Here is a 23,933-nt window from a genome sequence, read left to right as displayed (position 1 = left end):
TTTGGGGGTTGGGTGGTGTTGTGGGGGTGGGCTGGCCCCATAGGCACTTTTCCCGAATATTGATATCAGATTTGTGCTTTACTCCCAAAGACCTTTCATTTGAGCCCCATGTGGCTGTGGTCGTAAATGTGTCCCCTTTGGGGAGGTTTTTGGGGAGAGGCGGCCTCCCAAACACTTCGTCCCATATTTGGATGTCAGACTCGAATTCTACACTCATATACCTTTTATTTAATCCCCATATTTCCATGGTCAGTAAATAAGTCCTGTTTGGGGGGTGTTTTGGGGAAGGGGTGGACCCCCAGAAACGTGGTCCCACATTTGGATATCAGATTCGTATTCTATTCGCAAATACCTTTTATTTGAGTCCCATATTGCCATGGTCGGTAAAAATGTCCGATTTAGGGGTGTTTTGGTCCCCCTAACACGTGGTGCGACAAATGGATATCAGATGCGTTTTCTTATCCTAAATACCTTTCATTTGAGTCCCATATTGTCGTGATTGGTCTAAATATATGTTTGGTAGGTTTTAGGGTGGGGCAGTCCCCCTAGGTACCCCATCCGAAATTTGGATACCAAATTTTTATTTTTAGGGCACTATATGAGAGCACACAAAATTTCGCTTAAATCGCACCACACATCTCCGAGATCCGGCGTTTCTGAAAATTAGGGTAAGGGGGAGGGTCTACAAAAAAACACAAATTGATTTTTATATATAAGAAGATTGGTTCACGAAGTAGATTTATGTCATCCAGCATTCACACCAAATATCGCCTTGATAAGTCTATTAATATATATAACCCATGTTAATCCGATCCCACGATTTGATCCGTTGAGACTTCTTAAGCCTCAATCTTATTCCAGATTGATTTCTAAAAAATAATCCAATATGATATAATCCAATATTCGTTAAACCTAGCATTCTACAATAGAATAATTTACAAGCAATGTAAAATTAATGGCAATACAAAAGCCATAATTTATTTTTAAAAACAATGCGCATATATTTTGTTCATACCTTCAAAGAGAACAATTGAACTATTTACATACTTGGTAAAACATGTAATAAAATAACATCAGCACATTGTTTCTAAAAAGTTTGCAAATAACATCAAAATGTATGTTAATTACCCTGAAGCTTGTGCTGTTTTTTATATCGAGCAAATAACAACTTTATCAAGTTTCACAGTGCAAGTTTGGTGAACCACTAAGAGCATGGGTTTAAAAGTCGTTCTCTTGATATACTTTATGTGGTGGTTTCTTAGTGAACTGTTTCCTAGATTGGAGTGAAATCAATTTGCCCACGAAGATTGTCCCGCATCTATGGTGCCAGCGTAGGTGACACACACTCTACACTTGGTTTCCATGGACATTTTCCTCTTGTACTTCAGTGTGGTTTGTCTATGTTTAATAACAAAAGTTTGTAATGGTTCAAATAGCTTTAAAATCTGTTACGAAGTCTGAAGTAAATATAGAATTTTGTTGTTGCAAAATTAATAAAAACCCTGCAATAAAAAATCAAATAAAAATGTACTAATGTACTAAATATAATATTAAACAAGTAAAAAGGCGTTAAGTTCGGCCGGGCCGAACTTTGGATACCCACTACCTCGAGCATATATGTAAACCACCATTCGTCAAAACGGGGGAAAAATGCATACCTTATGCTCCATGGCAGCTATATCGAAATATGTTCCGATTTGGACAAAATACTACAACAAAGTACAAGTCATTGTTCAATTGTGTAAATCAAAATTTTGATCTTTTTAGTAGCTATATCTAAAAATAAACCGAACTGAACCATATACGCAACGGATGTCGAAAAGCCTAACATACGTCACTGTGTCAAATTTCAGTGAAATCGGAATATAAATGCGCCTTTTATTGGGCCATGACTTTAAATCGAGATATCGGTCTATATGGCAGCTATATCCAAATCTGGATCGATTTAGACCAAGTTGCAGAAAAAAGAGTCGAAGAGCCTAACACAACGTACTGTCCCAAATTTTGGAGAAATCCGACAATAAATGCGCCTTTTATGGCCCCAAAACCTTAAATCGAGAAATCGGTCTATATGGCATCTATATCCAAATCTGAACCGATCTGTACGAAATTTAATTGATCGGCGGATCGGTCTATATGGCAGCTATATCTAAGTCTGATCCGATCTGGACCAAATTGAAAAAGGATGTCGAAAGGCGTTACACAACTCACTGTCCTAAATTTCAGCAAAATCGGATAATAAATGTGGCTTTTATGAGCCTAAGACCCTAAATCGGCGGATCGGTCTATATGGGGGCTGTATCAAGATATAGTCTTAACTTAACCTGCTTATGGACAAAAAAAGAATCTGTGCAAAATTTCAGCTCAATATCTCTATTTGTAAAGACTGTAGCATGATTTCAACAGACAGACGGACATGGCTAGATCGTCTTAGATTTTTACGCTGATCAAGAATATAAATATAAATACTTTATAGGGTCGGAAATGAATATTTCGATGTGTTGCAAACGGAATGACAATATGAATATGCCCCCATAGTTCGGTGGTAAATGCAAATTTTGCCTATGAACATTCCTCTTAGGAACAGGGCAAACTTCTCACATATCAATGAGTGCAGTCTGATTCAAGTTTAAGCTCAATGATAAGGGGCCTCCCTTTTATTGCCCAGTCCGATCGGCGTGCCGCAGTGCGACAGCTTTTTAGAGAGAAGTTTTACATGGCATAGTACCTCACAAATGTTGCCAGCATTAGGAGGGGAAAACCACCGCTGACAAATTTTTTCTGATGGTCTCGCCAGGATCGTTCGATGGTGGGTATAATAAAAATACATCAGAATTGAGAATCAACGCTAGCATTAAGAAAATTTATTTACTGACCGATTCAGATCATAATTGGCACGGATATTTTAAGTCAGAACAGAAGTCTTTGTGCCAATTTTCATCTGAATCAGGTTAAAGTTGTGGGCTCAAACAGTCAAATTCAGGGATCAGTTTATAGACCGATTCGCATGGGACTCAAATGAAATGAGTTTGGAAGTTGAATATGCTTTTGTTGGACGTGTGTCTGGGTGCAGGGGAGGCCCCGTCTGATCATTCAGGTAAAAGAAGGGGTAATGAAGGAGCCCAATCGTTGCATATGTACAACAAAGTCTTGTGAGATTTTAAAGATCATAATTAATTATATTGTACGTTTGTCAAATTTGGTTCCAAGCAGTTTGTAGTTCAGTGTCTCCTAAAATGTTGATGATAATAAAAGAGGTGAACTTATTGCGAAAACAAAATCCATTTGAAAACGATAAGATATTAAAACCAGGTTTTAACAATGTGAGAAATATTTAGCATGTTACATGTGCTGCTAGTTTCAAAACAATCCACGGCTTTACTGTTAAACATATTTTCCTTTCTTGCTGTTGGTCGGTAATTTTATTCATAGTTGAGAATAAGTATGTATGTGAAGTGCTGCGAGTGTTACGGCTTTTTCTTAGTTCCAGTGACATTCTTCCTTGACAATGCATATTAACAACATGGCTTGAGCAAAAAAGAAACGTAATGAATTGCAGCGTCCAATTGTGCTATGGAATGGACCAACTGCAGCAATCATAAATTTCAGCGAACTGAAAGAAAACGAGAATAATTTTCATTTTAAGTGTTATTCTTAATTAAGAGTTGCCTTAATAATGTGATGTCCTCAATTACAAAAAATTGCTGCTACTTAATAAAAAAACATTGTATTTTTAAGGAAAGAAATCCATATCCTTAAAAGAAACCCACTCGGTTTGAAAACAAGTCTGATGCGATTTCTAGGTAAAATTACTTAGGCTCTACACTTAAAACGCCAATTTCTTCTTAAATTAATGAATTCATTTTGTTTTATTTCATTTCACAGTTGTATATAAATTTTCTTTGGAAACAAGGGAAATATCATCAAGTAAAAACGTTTCAAGTTCGGCTGGGCCGGATCTGGGAAACCCACCTCCATGGATTCTGCAAAAAATTTAAACAAAATTAATTTTGTTGAAGGGTGTGATTTTAGTCTACATACCAAACTTCTGCCAAACCATCAAAAATTAAAGCTTCTAGGAACCGAACAAGGATGATCGATGGACTGGTTTACATGGCAGCTATATCAGGTTATAGAATGATTTGGACTGTATTTGACACAGTTGTTGGAAGTCGTAAAAGAACACCGCATGAAAAATGTCAGCCAAATGGAACAAAAATTGCGGTTTCTAAGGACTCAAGAAATCGTTTATATGGGAGCTAGATTTGAATATAGCTGCCGCATTTGTTGACGGAATCTCTTTATGGGCAAACAAAGGATAAAAGAAAAGAATTGCTATGCTATTGGAGTTATATCATGTTATGTTCCGATTCGGACCGTAATTAAACTGTATGTTTGAGACTATAGAACAAGTCATTGTGTAAAATTTATGCCAATTCGAATAAGAATTGAGCCCTTTAGGGGCTCAAAAAGTAAAATAGGGAGGTCGGTTTATATGGATGCTGTATCAGGCTATACACCGATTCAGACCATATTTGACACGAATGTCGAAGGTCATGGGAGAAGACGTTGCACAAAAATTTCACCTAAATCGGATAAGAATAGCGCGCTCTATATGGCAGCTATATCAGGTTATGGACCGATTTAAACCATATTTGGCACAGATGTTGGGAGTCATAACATATGACAGCTAAATCAGGTTATGGACCGATTTCAACCATACTCAACACAGTTGTTGCAAGTAATAATAAAAGACCTCATGCGAAATTTTAGCCAAATCGGATAAGAATTGCGCCCTCTAGTGGCTCAAGAAGGCAAGATCCAAGTTCGGTTTATATGGCAGCTGTATCAAAATATGGACCGATGTAGCCCATTTACAACCCCAACCGACCTACACTAATAAGAAGTGTTTGTGCCATATTTCAAGCGGCTTGCTTTACTCCTTCGAATGTTAGCGTGCTTTCGACAGACAGACGGATGGACGGACGGACAGACGGACGGACATGGCTATTTCGACTTAAAATGTCACGACGGTCAAAAATATATATACTTTATGGGGTTTTGTTTTGTATACCCACCACCGAAGGATGGGAGTATATTCATTTTGTCATTCCATTTGCAACACATCGAAATATCCATTTCCGACCCTATAAAGTATATATATTCTTGATCAGCGTAAAAATCTAAGACGATCAAGACATGTCCGTCCGTCTGTCTGTTGAAATCACGCTACAGTCTTAAAAAATAGAGATATTGAGCCGAAATTTTGCACAGATTCTTTTTTGTCCATAAGCAGGTTAAGTTCGAAGATGGGCTATAACGGAATATATCTTGATATAGCCCCCATACAGACCGATCCGCCGATTTAGGGTCTAAGGCTAATAAAAGCCACATTTATTATCCGATTTTGCTTAAATTTGGTACAGTGAGTATTTTAGGCCCTTCGACATCCCTCGTCAATTTGGCTCAGTTCAGTCCAGATTTGGATATAGCTGCCATATAGGCCGATCCTCCGATTTAGGGTTTCAGGCCCATAAAAGCTACATTTATTTTCCGATTTTGCTGAAATTTGGGATAATGAGTTGTGTTTGGCCCTTCGAGATCTTTCGTCAATTTGGCCCAGATCGGTCCAGATTTGGATATAGCTGTCATATAGACCGATCCTCCGATTTAGGGCCTTAGACCCATGAAAGGTGTATTTATTGTCCGATGTTGCCGAAATTTGGGACATTGAGTTAAGTTAAACCCCCTTGACATAGTTCTGCATTATGGCACAGATCGGTGAAGATTTGGATATAGCTGCCATACAGACCGATCTCTCGGTTTTAGGTTTTGGGGCCAGAAAAAGCGCATTTATTGTCCGATGTTGCCGCAATTTGGGACAGTGAGTTGTGTTGGCCCCTTCGACATCCTTCTTCAATTTCACTCAGATCGGTCCATATTTGGATATAGCTGCCATATAGAAATATATTTTTGGCCCATAAAAGGCGCATTTATTGTCCGATAATGCCGACAGAGAGTTAAGTCCCTCCACATATTTCTGCAATTTGGTCTAAATCGATCAAGATTTGCATATAGCTGCCATATAGACCGATATCTCGATTTAAAGTCTTGGCCCCAAAAAAGGCGCATTTATAATCCGATTTAACTGAAATTTGGCACATTGACTTATGTCAGGCTTTTCGACATCCGTGTTATATAGTTCATATCGGTTAATTTTTAGATATAGCAAGTGTATTTATTAGTATTTGGTCCAATTCGGAACATATTTTGATATAATTGATATGGAACATAAGGTATGCAATTTTCACCGAATTTTGATGAAAGGTGGTTTACATATATAACCGAGGTGATGGATATCCAAAGTTCGGCCTGGCCGAACTTAACGCCTTTTTACTTGTTGATTATTAGAAAATCAAAAAATCTACTTTCCATTTTTTAGACGCCTAGTATGGTAATGCGAGTATAACGCACTTTTCCGAAATTAATGCCAATTTTGATGTTAGTTAAAACTATCGAAACCACTCAGTTGTTTCGGCTTGACTACTTTTGTGTAACTACAACAGACAACAAACGTACTGGGCAGAAAAATATTTTCACGATTAATGTTTTGGTATGTCTTAGCAAACAGTATGGCAAAATCAATATACTGCCATCCTTTTGCAAATAAGGAAGGATTTGTCTAATTTTGTGGGGCCAGAATAGCAGTCATACTCCATAACCTATTATGTATAGAAGGGAACAAAATTAAATTTTTGAGGAAAAATTGTTGCAAGCTACTGCCAATACGTTAATATTGTTCCCGAATTTCAAATTAAGAAATGTTTTGACCGCAAAAACATAGTTGATTGCATGTTGTCTGTGGGGTTAGTGAAACACACCATGTGGATACTTGTGGGTAATAAGTAGCATAATTAAGGTAATTTTTCAAAGTCATATATCAAAGATCAATGACTTTCGAGATGATAACAGCACGATGTACAAGGAACGTCCATGAAAGGTTCATGCATTCTGGATGAGCACCATCAAAGCTTTTGCGAAAAACTATCAAGACTCCGAGTTGTTCCTACAGCGCTAGAGACACAAGCAAATACAGACTTTATTCGTCGTTGCAAAACTAAAGTTCTTGGTAAAGTTTTTAAATACTTCCTATATTACATAGTAATGGAATCATTTAACGGAAACGCTTTTTAAAAGCGCATACAAAATGTTTCAAGGAATGTGAAAATAATTGTTAAATCATACAGTCAATTGCTGTTAAACTCACAATGAAATTGACTGCAGAAAGTATGTGCCATACCCGTACATCAAAAAATGTGAATATAAAACCAGTAAAAGCGTGCTAAGTTCGGCCGGGCCGAATCTTATATACCCTCCACCATGGATCGCATTTGTCGAGTTCATTTCCCGGCATCTCTTAGGCAAAAAAAAAGGATATAAGAAAAGATTTGCTCTGCTATTAGAGCGATATCAAGATATGGTCCGGTTCGGACCACAATTTAATTATATGTTGGAGACCTGTGTAAAATTTCAGCCAATTCGTATAAGAATTGCGCCCATTGGGGGCTCACGAAGTAAAATAGAGAGAACGATTTATTTAGGATCTGTATCGGGCTATATACCGATTCAAACCATAATAAACACGTATGTTGATGGTCATAAGAGGATCCGTCGTACAAAATTTCAGGCATATCGGATAATAATTGCGTCCTCTAGGGGTCAAGAAGTCAAGATCCCAGATCGGTTTATATGGCAGCTATATCAGGTTATGAACCGACTTGTACTCTATTTGACATAGTTGTTGAAAATAACAATAAAAAACGTCTTGCGAAATTTCAGCCAAATCTGATAGAAATTGCGCCCTCTAGAAGCTCTAAAAGCTCAAGAAGTCAAGTCCCCAGAACTGTTTATATGACAGCTATATCAGGTTATGAACCGATTTGAACCATATTTGGCATAGTTGTTGGATATCATAACAAAATACTACGTGCCAAAATTCATTCAAATTGGATAAGAATTGCGCACTCTAGAGGCTAAAGAAGTCAAGACCCCAGATCGGTTTATATGGCAGCTTTATCAGGTTATGAACCGATTTAAACCATATTTGGCATAGTTGTTGGATATCATAACAAAATACTACGTGCCAAAATTCATTCAAATTGGATAAGAATTGCGCCCTCTAGAGGCTCAAGAAGTCAAGACCCAAGATCGGTTTATATGGCAGCTATATCAGGTTATGAACCATACTAAGCACAGATGTTGGATATAATAACAAAACACGTCGTGCAAAATTTCATCCCAATCGGATAAGAATTGCGCACTCTAGAGGCTCAAGAAGTCAAGACCCAAGATCGGTTTATATGGCAGCTATATCAAAACATAGACCGATATGGCCCATTTACAACACCAACCGACCTACACTAATAAGAAGTATTTGAGCAAAATTTCAAGCGGCTAGCTTTACTCCTTCGGAAGTTAGCGTGCTTTCGACAGACAGACGGACGGACGGACGGACAGACGGACGGACATAGCTAGATCGACATAAAATTTCACGACGATCAAGAATATATATACTTTATGGGGTCTCCGACGAATATTTCGACTTGTTACAATCAGAATGACGAAATTAGTATACCCCCCATCTTATGGTGGAGGGTATAACAAGTAAAAGCATACTAAGTTCGAACAGGCCGACTCTTAAATACCATCCACCATGGATAGCTATTGTCATGTTCTTTGAATGACTTTTTGAAATAGAACAAGTAAAAGCGTACTAAGTTCGGCCGGGCCGAATCTTACATATCCTTTTTGGGCAAACATATGATAAATGAAAACAAATAAAAGCGTGCTAAGTTCGGCCGGGCCGAATATTGTATACCCTCCACAATGGATCGCATTTGCCGAGTTCTTTTCCCGCCATCTATTGTTAGGCAAAAAAAAAGGATAAAAAAAAGATTTGCTCTGATATTAGAGCGATAATCATAATAACATACGTCATGCAAAATTTCAGCCACATCGGATAGGGACTGCGCCCTCTAGAAGCTCAAGAAGTCCAGTCCCCAGATTGGTTTATATGACAGCTATATCAGGTTATGGACCGATTTAAACCATACTTGGCACAGTTGTTGGATATCATAACAAAATACTTCGTGCTGAATTTCATTCAAATCGGATAAGAATTGCGCCCTCTAGTGGCTCAAGAAGTCAAGACCCAAGATCGGTTTATATGGCAGCTATATCAGGTTATGGACCGATTTGAACCATACTTCGCGCAGTTGTTGGAAGTGATATCAAAACACTATGTGCAAAATTTCAGTCAAATCGGATAAGAGTTCCGCCTTCTTAAATCTCAAGATGTTAAGACCTAAGATCGGTTTATATGGCAGCTATACCAGGTTATAACCCGATTTGAACCATACTTAGGACAGTTGTTAGAAGTGCTACCAAAACACTACGTGCAAAACTTTAGTCAAATCGGATGAGAATTGCGCCCTCTATAGGCTCAAGAAGTCAAGACCCAAGATCGGTTTATATGGCGGCTATATCAAAACATGGACCCATTTGGCCCATTTACAATTCCAACCGACCTACACCAATAAGAAGTATTTGTGCAAAATTTCAAGCCGCCACCTCTTCACCTTCAAAAGTTAGCGTGCTTTCGACAGACAGACTGGCGGATGGACGTGCCTAGTTCGACTTAAAATGTCACGACGATCAAGAATATGTATACTTTATGGGGTCTTTGACGCATATTTCGAGCTGTTACAAACAGAAGGACGAAATTAGTATACCCCCATCCTTGGTGGAGGGTATAATAAAATCATTAAATAGTTTTTATACCCACCACCGAAGGATGGGGGTATATTCATTTTGTCATTCCGTTTGCAACACATCGAAATATCCATTTCCGACCCTATAAAGTATATATATTCTTGATCAGCGTAAAAATCTAAGACGATCTAGACATGTCCGTCCGTCTGTCTGTTAAAATCACGCTACAGTCTTTAAAAATAGGGATATTGAGCTGAAACTTTGTACAGATTCTTTTTTTTTTGTCCATAAACAGGTTAAGTTCGAAGATTGGCTATATCGGACTATATCTTGATATAGCTCAGATCCATCCAGATTTGGATATAGCTGACATATAGACCGATCCTCCGATTTAGGGTCTTAGGCCCATAAAAGCCACATTTATTATCCGATTTTGCTGAAATTTGGGACAGTGAGTTGTGTTATACATTTCTACAGCTTTCGTCGATTTAGCCCAGATCGATCCAGATTTGCATATAGCTGCCATATAGACCGATATTCCGATTTAGGGTTTTAGGCCAACAAAAACCTCATTTATTATCCGATTTCGCTGAAATTTGGTACAGTGAGTTGTGTTAGGCCCTTCGCCATCCAAATCCGATCCTGATCGGATCAGATTTGGATATATAACTGCCATATTGACCGATCTGTCGATTTAAGGTTTTGGGCCCATAAAAGGTGCATTTAATGTCGGATGTCGCCGAAATTTGAGACGTTGAGTTAAGTTAAGCCCCTTGACATACTTCTGTAATATGACACAGATCGGTCCTGATTTGGATATAGTTGTCATATAGACCGATCTCTCGGTTTGAGGTTTTTGGGGTCATAAAAGGTGGATTTATTGCCGATGTTGCCGAAATTTGGGATAGCGAGTTGTGTTAGGCCCTTCGATATCCATCTTCAATTTGACTCAGGTCGTTCTAGATTTGGATATAGCTGTCATATAGTCTGATCTCTCGATTTAATGTTTTGGGCCCATAGAGGCTCATTTATTGTCCGATGTTGCCGAAATGTGGGACAGAGAGTAAAGTTAAGCCCCTCGACATATATCTGCAATTTGGTCTAGATCGATCACGATTTCCTGGGGGTATACTAATTTCGTCATTCTGTTTGTAACTACTCGAAATATTTGTCTGAGACCCTATAAAGTATATATATTCTTGATCGTCGCGACATTTTATGTCGATCTAGCCATGTCCGTCCGTCTTTCCGTCCGTCTGTCAGTCCGTCCGTCCGTCTGTCTGTCGAAAGCACGCTAACTTCCGAAGGAATAAAGCTAGCCGCTTGAAATTTTGCACAAATACTTCTTATTAGTGTAGGTCGGTTGGTATTGTAAATGGGCCATATCGGTCCACGTTTTGATATAGCTGCCATATAAACCGTTCTGGGGTCTTGACTTCTTGAGCCTCTGGAGTGCGCAATTCTTATCCGATTGGAATGAAATTTTGCACGACGTGGTTGGTTATGATATCCAAAAACTGTGCTAAGTATGGTTCAAATCGGTTCATAACCTGATATAGCTGCCATATAAACCGATCTTGGATCTTGACTTTTGAGCCTCTATAGTGCGCAATTCTTAACCGATTGGAATGAAATTTTGCACGACGTGTTTTGTTATGATATCAAACAACTGTGCCAAGTATGGTTCAAATCGGTTCATAACCTGATATAGCTGTCATATAAACCGATCTTGGGTCTTGACTTCTTGAGCCTCTAGAGTGCGCAATTCTTATTCGATTTGAATAATTTTGGCACTACGTGTTTTGTTATGATATTTAACAACTGTGCCAAGTATGGTTCAAATCGGTTCATAACCTGATATAACTGTCATATTAACAGATCTGGGGACTTGACTTCGTGAGCTGCTAGAGGGCACAATTCCTATCCGATTTGGCTGAAATTTTGCATGACGTATTTTATTCTTACTTTCAACAACTGTGTTAAATAAGCTTCAAATCGGTTCATAACCTGATATAGCTGTCATATAAACCGATCTGGGATCTTGACTTCTTGAGCCTCTAGAGGTCGCAATTATTATCCGATTGGCCTGAAATTTCGTACGACGTATGCTCTCATGACCATCAACATACGTGTTTATTATGGTCTTAATCGGTCTATAGCCCGATACGTCGTCCATATAAATCGATCTATCTATTTTACTTCTTGAGCGCCCAAAGGGCGCAATTCATATTCGAATTGGCTGGCATTTACACAGGTCTCCTATATATAATTTAATTGTGGTTCAAACCGGACTATATCTTGATATCGCTCTAATAGCAGAGCAAATCTTTTCCTATATCCGGGAAAAGAACTCGACACATGCGATCCACGGTGGAGGGTATATAAGATTCGGCCCGGCCGAAATTAGCACGCTTTTACTTGTTAGATATAGCTACTAAAAAGACCAATATTTTGTTATACACAATTGAACAAAGACTTGTACTTATTAGTATTTTGTCCAAATCGGTATATATTTCGTTATAACTGCTATTGGGGCATAAATTATTAATTTTTCACCGGATTATGATGAATGGTGATTTACGTATATACCCGAGGTGGTGGGTATCCAAAGTTCGGCCCGGTGGAACTTAACGCCTTTTTACTTGTTTCAAAGTGTATTTGTAAAAGAACGTTGATTAGAGTATGGTCATCTTAAGGAGAAACAATGTTAACCTCTTTGAAATTGTTTAATACATGGATTAAGAGATTGCGAAGTAACCCAAAATCTCTTTTTTCGCCTTTCGACTTTTATATCACATGCTACTTCTCAATGGCAGTTTCTCAGGTGCAAATCCCCTTTTAAGTGATTTATCTACCCAATGCATACACATGCATACTGTTTCTAAGCTGTAGATTTTATCTTTGATTGCATGGATCAAAAACGAGTAGTGACAAACTCGAATTTGATACGTCCCGGTAGGTGGTAACAACAAATTTTCCCTTTCGTTTTCTTTGTGGAAAACAGACAAGACAAACAAGACAAGTTGCAAAGACTCATAGCATATTGTCGACATGCATTCCTGGGAAAAGTAAATTTCCAAAAGGGGGACTTTGTCATGACTTGTTGTTCCTAAGAGGTAATCCTTCAAATGCTGAAATATGAATCAGCAATTTGATTGCGGTGCTAACTTTGAATGACGAGACATGTCTTGCAGTTGGTACATTTTTCAGAAGTCCTTTGCAACAAAATAGGGACGAGTGATGATACAAGGGCGCTGTGTAGAAGTTACGAAAATTCCTCATTCATGCACCTTGAATACACTTCTTCGCCCACTTAAGAATAAACGCAGGAATGAAATGCCATCTCATATTTTATTGCTAAGCGTAAAAACAATTTACCTTTCATAATGTGTGATGACTTAACCAAATACGTGCTAGGCAGCATAGTAGTGTTGATAATACTCGCAAGTAGAAATGCGATATTTTGAGATACCAGAGAATATTTTAAATTCATGCTTTTTTACCTAGAAGATTGAACTGGTTCATGCTTTGTAGAAATCCAAGAGAATATATCAGGAAGCAGGAATGAGTGTAATAAGAAATGTTTATCACCACATGAAATGTGTGTATCCTGTTCTAAAACTCTCAAGATATTTGAAACCTGGTTCATGAACGCCTCATGGAAGTCTCCCTCATAAAATATGTTTTTTTTTATACCCTACACCACTGCTGTGGTACAAGGTATTATAACTTAATGCCTTTGTTTGTAAGAGAGAAGAGAGAATGACTCATTGATAAGTGTACCATCGACTCAATATCACTCTCTGTTTCGATTTAGCTATGTCCGTCTGTCCATGTTAATTTGTGTACAAACTGCAGGTCGCAATTTTTATTCAATCGTCTTCCAATTTGAAACAGGTCTGTGTTTTGGTCTAGAGACGAAGCCTATTAAAATTTGGAAAAACTCGGTTCGGATTCGAATATAGCTCCCATATATATGATCATCCGATTAGCAGTAATATACAATAAAATGGTCATTTGTTAGCCGATTCTCTCTACATTTTGGCAGGAGGGATTTTCTTTTGACTTTTAATATTGCTTCAGAATTTCATATACATCTTAAAACATTCGCTAAGGTCCATTAAAATTGGTTCAAAATTAGATATAGCTCCCACTTTCTACCTATACGGTAGGTGTATGTTATTATATAGTCGGCCCCGCCCGACTTTTGCCTTTCCTTGCAGGGTTGTCTTACAAAGCCGTATATATAAAAATTTTCCCATAGTTTTGTTAAAAAACTCAACATATTCGAAAAATATTCTGAAAATACTATATGTTCAAAAGCAATACCCATATAAAAGCTTAGCCCTACTAAGTCCGTACTTAATTGTTACGACTTATATCAAACAACAATAGCAAATAGAATACAACAAAACAAACAACACCAATAGCATAGCAGCCGGAAGGCAATCAGAGCCACGATTCCAAAGTATCGTGACCTCACCCATTGTAAAAACTGGAGAGGGATAAATCGGCTAAACGCAATAAATAAGACAATGACAAGGATTCTGCTGCAGCGAATTTCGCCTGCGCTTGACAGCATTTTGCGGAAGGAATACGCGAGTTTCTCGCCAGATCGTTATTGTGCCGACCACATCAACTCTTTTCGTGTCATCATTGAACAGTCTGCAGAACCCAATACACACCTATACCTCTTATCCATCGACTTCGAGCGTGCTTTTGACACAGTTTTGCGAAGCTCTGTGTGAAGTACGCTGTTGAATTAGGGCATGAGAGAAAAGATAGTGACGCTAATTAGAGAGCTGTATAGGAATGCAGAAGTTTTAGCCCTTTTCAATGGAAAAGATCCCGAAAAGACGGGGTACATCTTATCGCCGAAGCTATTTTGGATTCTACTACATTTTGTCTTAGAGGCGACATATGCTGAGGCACCCTTTGGCATTTGCTGGAGTACAAACAACTTCCCTGTCGACATTGAGCACTTAAAAGCAAAATTGTTACTCTTGATTGAAAACGCGGCCAAAATGTGCCTGAAAATAAACGTGGCTAAAAACAAATTGATGAGGATATGAATAACAAATCTGACACCGCTCAATATAAACGGCCATGTTATTGAAGATGTTGATAACTTTTTCTATCTTGGCAGCAAAATTACAAAAGACAGAGGATAGGAAGCAGACATCCAAGAATGCATGAAAAGGCTAGAAGACCTTTTCTTAAACAGATATATCAAACTATAGTCTGATTCGGATTATAATCGAATTGAATGTTAGAAACAATATTAGAAGTCATTGTGTAAAATTTCATCCATTTCGAAAAATAATTGCGTCCTTTAGGGGCTCAAGAAGTAAAATAGCGAGATCCGTTTATATGGAAGCTGTATCAGGCTAAAGACCGATTCCGACCATATGTAATACGTATGTCAAAGATAATGTGAGAAGCCATTGTACGAAATGTTAGCCAAATCGGATAAGAATTGCGCCCTCTGTTGGCTCAAGAAGTCTAGATCCAAGATCAGTTTATATGACAGCTATATCAGGTTATAAGCCGATTCCAATTATACTTAGCACAGTTGTCGGAAACCATAACAAAACACCAATTGCAAAATTTCAGCTAAATCGGATAAGAATTGTGCCCTCTAGTCGCAAGATCGGTTTATATGACATCTATGATATGACATGAACCGATATGGTCCTTTTACAATCTCAACCGACCTACACTGATAAGAAGTATTTGTCCAAAATTTCAAGTGAATAGCTTTACTCCTTCGAAAGTTAGCATGCTTTCGACAGACAGACTTATAATGTCATGGCGATCAAGAATGTGTATACATTATGAAGTCCAAACGAATATTTTTCGATGAGTTACAAACAGAATGACGAAATTAGTATACCCCCATCCTATGGTATAGGGTATAATAAAGAAAACCCAAATGTTTAGCATGCTTTCAAAACATACGGTAGATTAACGTACGAATCTGTTTACAGATGCATAAAAATTAAAAAGCCAAACAACTGGTTATGCAGGGCTGATATATTTTTATAGCCACCACCGAAGGATTGGGGTATGTTCGTTTTGTCATTCCGTTTGCAATACATCGAAATATTCGTCTAAGACCCCATAAAGTTTATATATTCTTGATCACCGTAAAAATCTGAGACGATCTAGCCATGTCCGTCCATCTGTCTGTTGAAATCACGCTACAGTCTTTAAAAAAAGAGATATTGAGCTGCAACTTTGCACAGATTCTTTTTTTGCCCATAAACAGGTTAAGTTCGAAAATGGGCTATATCAGACTACCTCTTGATATAGCTCACATATAGACCGATCCGCCGATTTAGGGTCTTAGGCCCATAAATGCCACATTTATTATTCGACTAGCTGACCCGGGCTTGCTCCGCTGCGCCTTCTTTAACAAAAGTTTCCTTTTCATATTTATTTTCGAAGATCTTTTAGTGAAATACCATGCTAACTTGACTAAGAGTTGAACAATATAAGTGCCTATATCTGAATCGCATATGATCTTTATTGGTCTACGAATTTTAGTTTGGCCCGATATTCTCATGATGTCTGATTTAGTGGTGTTTTCGGGGGAGAGGTGGTACCCCAGACACTTGGCCCTGAAAAAATATCATCATCGTGCTCTTCTCTCAAATACCATTTATTTAAACCCCATATTGCCTTTGGCTTAAGAGGAGTTTACAGGATGAGGCGTTCCCCAAACACATAACCCCAAAATTCGATTTCTAATCTCAAATACCTTTCATTTGAGCCACATATTGGTATGTTTGAAAATTTTTTTTCCCTTTTGGGGGGGTTTTGGGACAGGGGTGTTGCCCTAAATACATGGTCCTACATTTGGATATCAAATTCGTATTCTACTCCCAAATACCTTTATTTGAGCCCCATTTTGCGATGGTCAGTAAAAAATTGCTGTTTGTGGGGTATTTTGGGAAAGAGGTAGACCTCCATAAAATTGGTTCCGAAAATAAGTATCAATTCTTGCTCTACCCCAAATGCCTTTCATTTAAGCTCCACATTGACATGGTCGGTAAATATGCACAAATAGGGGGTGTTTTGGCGATTGGGGTGGTCCCCCAAACACTAAACCCGGAAAATAAATCAGCAACGTGCTCTATTTTCATATATCTACATATCATTTATTTAAACCCCATATTGCCATTGCCCTCAAAATTGGACATCAAATTCGTTTTCTAATCTAATTTAAACTCCTTGCAAAAAACATGCAAAAGTCAGCAAATATGTCCGGTTTGGGTTATTGGCCCTAAAAATATATTTCCATAGTCGGCAAAAATTACAGGCTTGGGGGATGTTTTTAGGGCATGGGCGGCCACTCTGTGAGTTGGATTTGAAAATATATATCGGATTCGTGTTCGACTTTAAAATCCTCTTCTTTGAGCCTCAAATTACAATAGTCAGAAAATACTTACTATTTGGGTAGTATTGTGGGGGTGGGGCGGCCCCATAGACACTTTTCCCGAATATTGATATCAGATACGCGGTTTACTCCCAAATAACTTTAATTTGAGCCCCATATTTCCTTAGTCGGCAAACATGGCCGGCTTGGTGGGTGGGCGGCCACTCAGTGAGTTGGTCTTGAAAATATATATCGGATTTGTGTTTGACTCTAAAAAACCGGATTCGTGTTCGACTCTAAAAAACCTTATATTACAATGGTCAGTAAATACTTCCTATTTGGGTGTTATGGTGGTGGGGTTGCCCTTATAGATTAGTTCTTTACTTCCAAAGATCTTTAATTTGAACCCCATATTGCTTTGGTCTTAAATTCGTCCTCTTTGGGGGATGTTCATGGGGATGGGCGGCCCCAAACACTTGGTCCCAAAACTGGATATCAGATTCGTATTCTACACTCAAATAAAGTAAGTCCTGTTTAGGGGGTGTTTGGCGGAAGGAGTGGATCCCCAGAAACTTGGTCCCACATTTGGATATCAGATTCGTATCCTACTCGCAACTACCATTCATTTGAGCCCAATATTGCCATGGTCGGTAAATATGTCAGGTTTTGGGGTGTTTTGAGGGTTGGGGTCCCCCAAACACTTGGTTCGACAATTGGATATCAGATTCGTTTTCTAATCTTAAATACCTTTCATTTGAGTCCCATATTGTCGTGATTGGTGTATATATATATGGTAGGTTTCGGGATAGGGCTGCCCCCCTAGGTACCCCATCCAAAATTCGGATACAAAACTTTTTTTGTACGTTACTATAAGAGAGCAGACAAAATTTCGCTTAAATCGCATCACCCATCTACGGGATCTGGTGTTTCTGAAAATTAGGGTAAGGGGGAGTATCCGCTCCCGCTTCAGATATCATAAAATGTAGTACCCTATATTCACCACGGGATCATTATGCACCACCTGTGAAAATTTCAAGAAAATCGGTTCATCCGTTTCTGAGTCTATAAGGAAAACACAAACATACAAACATAGAAACGAACAAACAAATCTACAAACAAACACAAATTGATTTTTATATATAAGATTTTGCTGAAATTTGTGACAGTGAGATGTGATGGGGCCTTCGACATCCTTCTTTGATTTCGCCCAGATCGGTCCAGGTTTAGATATAGCTGCCAGTTAGACCGATCTCTCGATTTAAAGTCGTGGCCCCATAAAAGGCACATTCATAATCCGATTTCGCTGAAATTTGACACAGTAACTCATGTTAGGCTTTTCGACATTCGAGTCGTATATGGTTCATATCGGTCTACATTTGTACATAGCTACCAAAAACAACAATATTTAGTTATGCAAAATTGAACAATGACTTGTACTTATTAGACCATTCAATATCTGTGTAGAATTTGGTCCAAATCGGACCATACTTCGATACAGCTGCTATGAGGGTATAAATTATGAATTTTTCACCGGATTATGACGAATGATGGTTTACATATATATCCGAGATGGGGGATGTCCACGGGAATAACTCCTTTTTACTTTTATATATTGATTTTGTATATTCAAATGCTATATGATTTGAGACGCATGAAAACAATTATTATTCATGCTTCATTGAAAAATAGTTTTTCAATCGTGACTTTGTTAGCCGGTACTCATAAAATATTGCACGAAAGTTTATTTTATGGACCCTGACCCGATTTCAAGGAAATCGGTTTAGATCTAAATATATTTATCAACTGATCTTCTTATTTTACAATACAAACGGATATTCGTCGATCCAGATTTAAACATATCTCCCGTATGTATTCTCGTCCGATTTTAACTAATACTGTAATAATTTAGTGATTTATTTTGATATATATAGTATTACCCGATTTGCACTTTTTAGTCTTTGCAATCCCATTTATCAGCGATCTTCCCAAAATTTTGCACATTGCGATTACCTCTATGAATCCCACAATTTGCATATGTATGAATTTTATTCGAAATTTTTTATTTAAAATTTATATATCAATGACTTGGCCAGCCCAATGTGGTAGAGGGCATCAAATAGTCGGCTTTGCCCAACTTTGCATTTTTTTACAGATATCCATCTCACAATAATTTAAGAGATTTGTTAACAGGCAATAATTTTTAGAAGGCTGGTGATTGTCTATGGTTCATTAGGTTGGTTCGTGCCCATGCCTTTTAATTCTTTGTGGCGATTTATGGCTAAACAATAACAACGATGACAATGGCCTTGTCCCCAAATGCTTCGGTAGTAATAAAGCCATGAGCAAATATGTGTCACAACTTGTTGGCGAACTTTGTGTTGCTCGATATTTACGACTTAATTAGTGTATTTCCAATTAGACGACGACATGCTGATATTAAATGGCCAAGATATAAAAATTCTTCCAAGTTTTTATGAGATTTATTAGCAAGGCAATAAAATCCTATACTGAACGAAAGATATTTTCATCATAAAGATTTCTTCATATGCTTTAATGTCGTCAGCCTCTTCGTCAGTCTCTTAAGCTTGAATACAGATTAAATGCAAAAAAAATTATGTTATAAAAAAAAAAAAAAATTTTGCTTGCAGTGTTCTTTTAGGATTTTTAACAACTGTACCAAGTACGGCTGAAATCGGTCTATAATCTGACATAGCTCCCATACAATCATCCAATTTGACATCCTGAGCGCCTGCAGTCCGTTATTATTGTCTAATTTAGCTAAAGTTTTGCATGTAGTATTCTGTTACGACTTCCAACAACAGTGTCAAGTACTGTGTATAACCTGATATAGCTCCCATATAAACCGTCTGGATCCCTTAGAAGCCACAACATTTGTCCAATTTGGCGAATATTTTGAACATTCTGTTTTATTATGACTTCCAACATCTGTGCCAAGTACAGTCCAAATTGGTCTTTAACCTGATGTAACTCCCATATAAACCGATCCCTCAATTATCCTTATTTGGCTCTCAGAAACTTTAATTTTTGCCTGGTCTGGCAGAAATTAAGTACGTAGAGTAAAATTGTGCCTTTCAACTAATTTTATTTTGTGCCAATTTTACGCAGAAGCCATGGTGGTGGGTTGCAAAGATACGGCCCGGCCATACTTATACTGTTCATATCCTACATACAAGATATTTCAATATATGTAGGATTTAGTAGGATTTAAAGTCTGATTTCCTATTTACTAACGGACGTGACCATCCGTTTCATTTTAACCTAAACAAGTAAGAGCGTGCTATGCGCGGTATCTCTATTTAGACAAACATAGAATATTGAATAAGAACTGTTATTCTATTGGAGCTATTTCAAGTTATAGTCCGACCAAAAATGAATGCTGAACATTGTAGTAGTTATTGTGTAATATTTCAGTTCATTCGGATAAGAATTGCGCCTTGTAGGGGCTTAAGACGCAAAATCGGAAGATAGGTTTATATGGGAGCTGTATCAAGCTATTGATCGATTCAGACTATATAAGACACGTATGTTGAAGGTCATGAAAGTAGCCGTTGTACAAAATTTCTGCCAAATCGGATAAGAATTGCGCCCTCTAGAGGTTCAAGAAGTCAAGATCCCAGATCGGTTTATATAGCAGCTATATCAGGTTCAATACCGATTTGAGCCATATTTGGCGCAGTTATTAGAAGTCATAACAAAACACCTCATGCAAAATTTCAGCCAAATCGGATGAGAATTGCGCGCTCTATTGGCTCAAAAAGTCAAGATCCAAGATCGGTTTATATGACAGCTATACCAGGTTATGAACCTATTTGAATCATACTTAGCACAGTTGTTAAAAGTGATACTAAAACACCGCGTGCAAAAGTTTGGTCAAATCGGACGAGAATTGCGCCCTCTAGAGGCTCAGGAAGTCAAGACCCAAGATCGGTTTATATGGCAGTTATATCAAAACATGGACCGATTAAAACCACACTTAGCGTAGTTGTTGAAAGTCATACTAAAACACTATGTGCAAAATTTCAATAAAATCGGATAAGAATTGCGCCTTCTAAGGCTCAAGAATTCAAGACCCAAGATAGGTTTTTATGGCAGCTATATCAAAACATGAACTGATTTGGCCCATTTACAATACCAAGCGACCTACACTAATAAAAAGTATCTGTGCAAAATTTCAAGCGGCTGGCTTACTCCTTCGAAAGTAAGCGTGCTTTCGACAGACTGACGGATAGACCGACATGGCTAGATCGACTTAAAATGACATGACGATCAAGAATATATATACTTTATGGGGTCTTAGACGCATATTTTGAGGTGTTACAAACAGAATGACGAAATTAGTATACCCCCATCCTATGGTGAAGGGTAATAAAAGGAAATTGAAAGACGTGAGTGTGAGCGAATAGATATTTACAGGAGTCAGAATGAAGTCCGGAAATTCTACCAAAGAATTAAACATCAAACCGATGGCTTTGGTGCAAGCACATCCTCCTGCAGCAACAAAGAAGGAAATCTGGTAACTGACACAGACAACTTGCTGAGGATATAGAAAGAACATTTTACCCAACTGCTAGTGTCCGACGCGAAGAAGATACCGCATAACCAATCCCTGATGATGGTATAGATTGTTTACCTCCTAGTCAGAATGAGGTCCAAGTAGCAGTCACCCGACTAAAGAACAACAATGCGGCAGGAGCCGATGGATTACCCACTGAACTACTTAAAACCTGAGGCGGCATGCTGATAAGGCGTATATATCAGTTTATTTGCGCAATATGGCTAGAAGAACGCATACCTGATGATTGGAACCTCAGCATACTATGTCCCGTACACAAAAAAGGAGACAAGACGGAATGTGCCAACTACAGAGGAATAAGTCTCCCCCCCATCGCATACAAGATACTCTCGAGCGTACTGTGTGAAAGATTAAAACCTAAAGTCAATGAGATAATCAATGCGCCTTTAGACCAGGTGAATCCACCCTAAACCAGATATTCACACTGCGCCAAATCCTGGAAAAGACTCGAGAAGGACAAATCAACACCTACCACCTCTTTATTAACTACAAAGCCACCTTCGATACTCCTTTACGTTTAAAGGTATTTCAAGCCATGTCTGAGTTTGGTATCCCTGCAAAATTAATAAGACTCTGCAGGATGACACTTGCTGATACGCGTTCCTCAGCAAGAATAGGAAAGAATCTCTCCGAACAATTCAATACCAAACGAGGTTTCAGACAAGGAGACAGCCAATCGTGTGATCTCTTTAATATCCAGTTGGAGAAGATTATACGAGATGCAGATGTGAATAGATATGGCACACTAATCACAAGAGAACACATCGGTCATCGGAAGTAGTAATTGCAGCCTTTGAAAGAATCGAAAGAGAGTCAGTGAAAATGGGTCTGGCAGTAAATGGAGATAAGACGAAATGGATGGTTTCAACTCCCAAAAAGCCTTGCACAACCGAGCAGATAAAGAAAATGGAGAAATTGGTAACAACAACCTTGAGACAGTCAGTAACTTTATCTCCACCGGCACCGCTGTAACCGAAACGAATGACACCAGTTTTGTGATTAAGAAGAATAATACTGGCATACAGATGCTACATTGGACTAAGTAAGCAGTATAGAAACAAGGCCACCTCTCACCAGACGAAGATTACACTATACAAGACACTGATTCTCCGTGCTGTTATATGGTTCTGAAGCATGGGTACTTGTGAAAGCAGATGAGGCAGTGCTTGGAGTATTTGAGAGAAAGATTCTTCGTAAAATATATGGACCAGTTTGCGATAATAGAATATAGGCGACGTATGAACCACGAGCTATATGAGCTGTATGACGACGATAGTATAGTTACACACATCAAAATACATCGGCTGCGTTGGCTAGGTAATGTTGTCAGAATGGATGAAGAAGCTCCATCAAAGAAGTCTTTTGAAGGCAAACATGGTTGTACACGCAAACCGGGAAGACCAAAAGCCCGATGGAAAGATCAAGTTGTGGGAGACACCTCGAAACTTGGTGTCAGAGATTTTAGAATGAGCGCATAAGATCGAGGCGCTTGGAACGCTGTTCTACGTTCGTCTGTCAAAGCCAATTAAAGTAAAGTGGAGAGAAAAAAAACGTTGTACGAATAAAACTAGCTAATGGTGAGTATAGATAAAATAGCTTACAATTCAGGTGGAGTTGGTAATTTTCCTTAAATGATTATTTTTGAAATAGGCCAGAACTTTAATAAACATTGGCCAAAGCATATCATACTTGACAATACCTTTTCTGATATTAATTACTGAATGAACTACTTAAAGAAATAAAGAGTTCTGGTTCAATATAAATAAAACGTTGATTCCCATGCACATTTCTTGACTTCACTAACACAGGTTTGAAATTAAGAACAATTAATAAACACACTTCAAATGGTGAGACATTGTGTCTATAAATATTGTAGAATATGACAAAGCTGAACAAAATAAGCATGGCCTTCTTTGATGAAAAGAAGTGAGAAAATGTTTTGCTTTTGTGTTGTTATTTTATATTTAAGTGTGAAAATAATCGAAGACTCAAACAATACTGATGTAGATTAATGCGTAGAGCGTCTGCTTTGTAAACAGAAGGTTCTTGGATCAATACTTGGCTGGGACAAAAAAGGTAAAGTTTTATTAGATTTATAATTGCAATGTTTTATATTAAATCTGTATTCTTCAAAATAGATGAGCAATTGATAGCGTGGGGATGGAAGAAAAGCGGAAGAAAATGGGTTGA

General features: G+C 38.1%; 1 long non-coding RNA gene across 1 annotated transcript; it reads right to left on the bottom strand.

Annotated features, from left to right (window-relative positions):
- Positions 1–3,263: 3,263 nt before the first annotated feature.
- LOC106091955 (uncharacterized) lies at positions 3,264–23,548 on the bottom strand. Its single transcript, XR_001222072.2, has 2 exons — positions 23,443–23,548; positions 3,264–3,613 (listed from the first exon to the last, which is right to left on the bottom strand). It is a non-coding gene; the product is annotated as an uncharacterized LOC106091955 (long non-coding RNA).
- Positions 23,549–23,933: the final 385 nt, after the last annotated feature.

The sequence above is a fragment of the Stomoxys calcitrans genome, chromosome 4 (assembly GCF_963082655.1).
Source record: "Stomoxys calcitrans chromosome 4, idStoCalc2.1, whole genome shotgun sequence".
NCBI classification, from domain to species: Eukaryota; Metazoa; Arthropoda; class Insecta; order Diptera; family Muscidae; genus Stomoxys; species Stomoxys calcitrans.
This window is presented reverse-complemented; position numbering and strand designations above follow the sequence as displayed.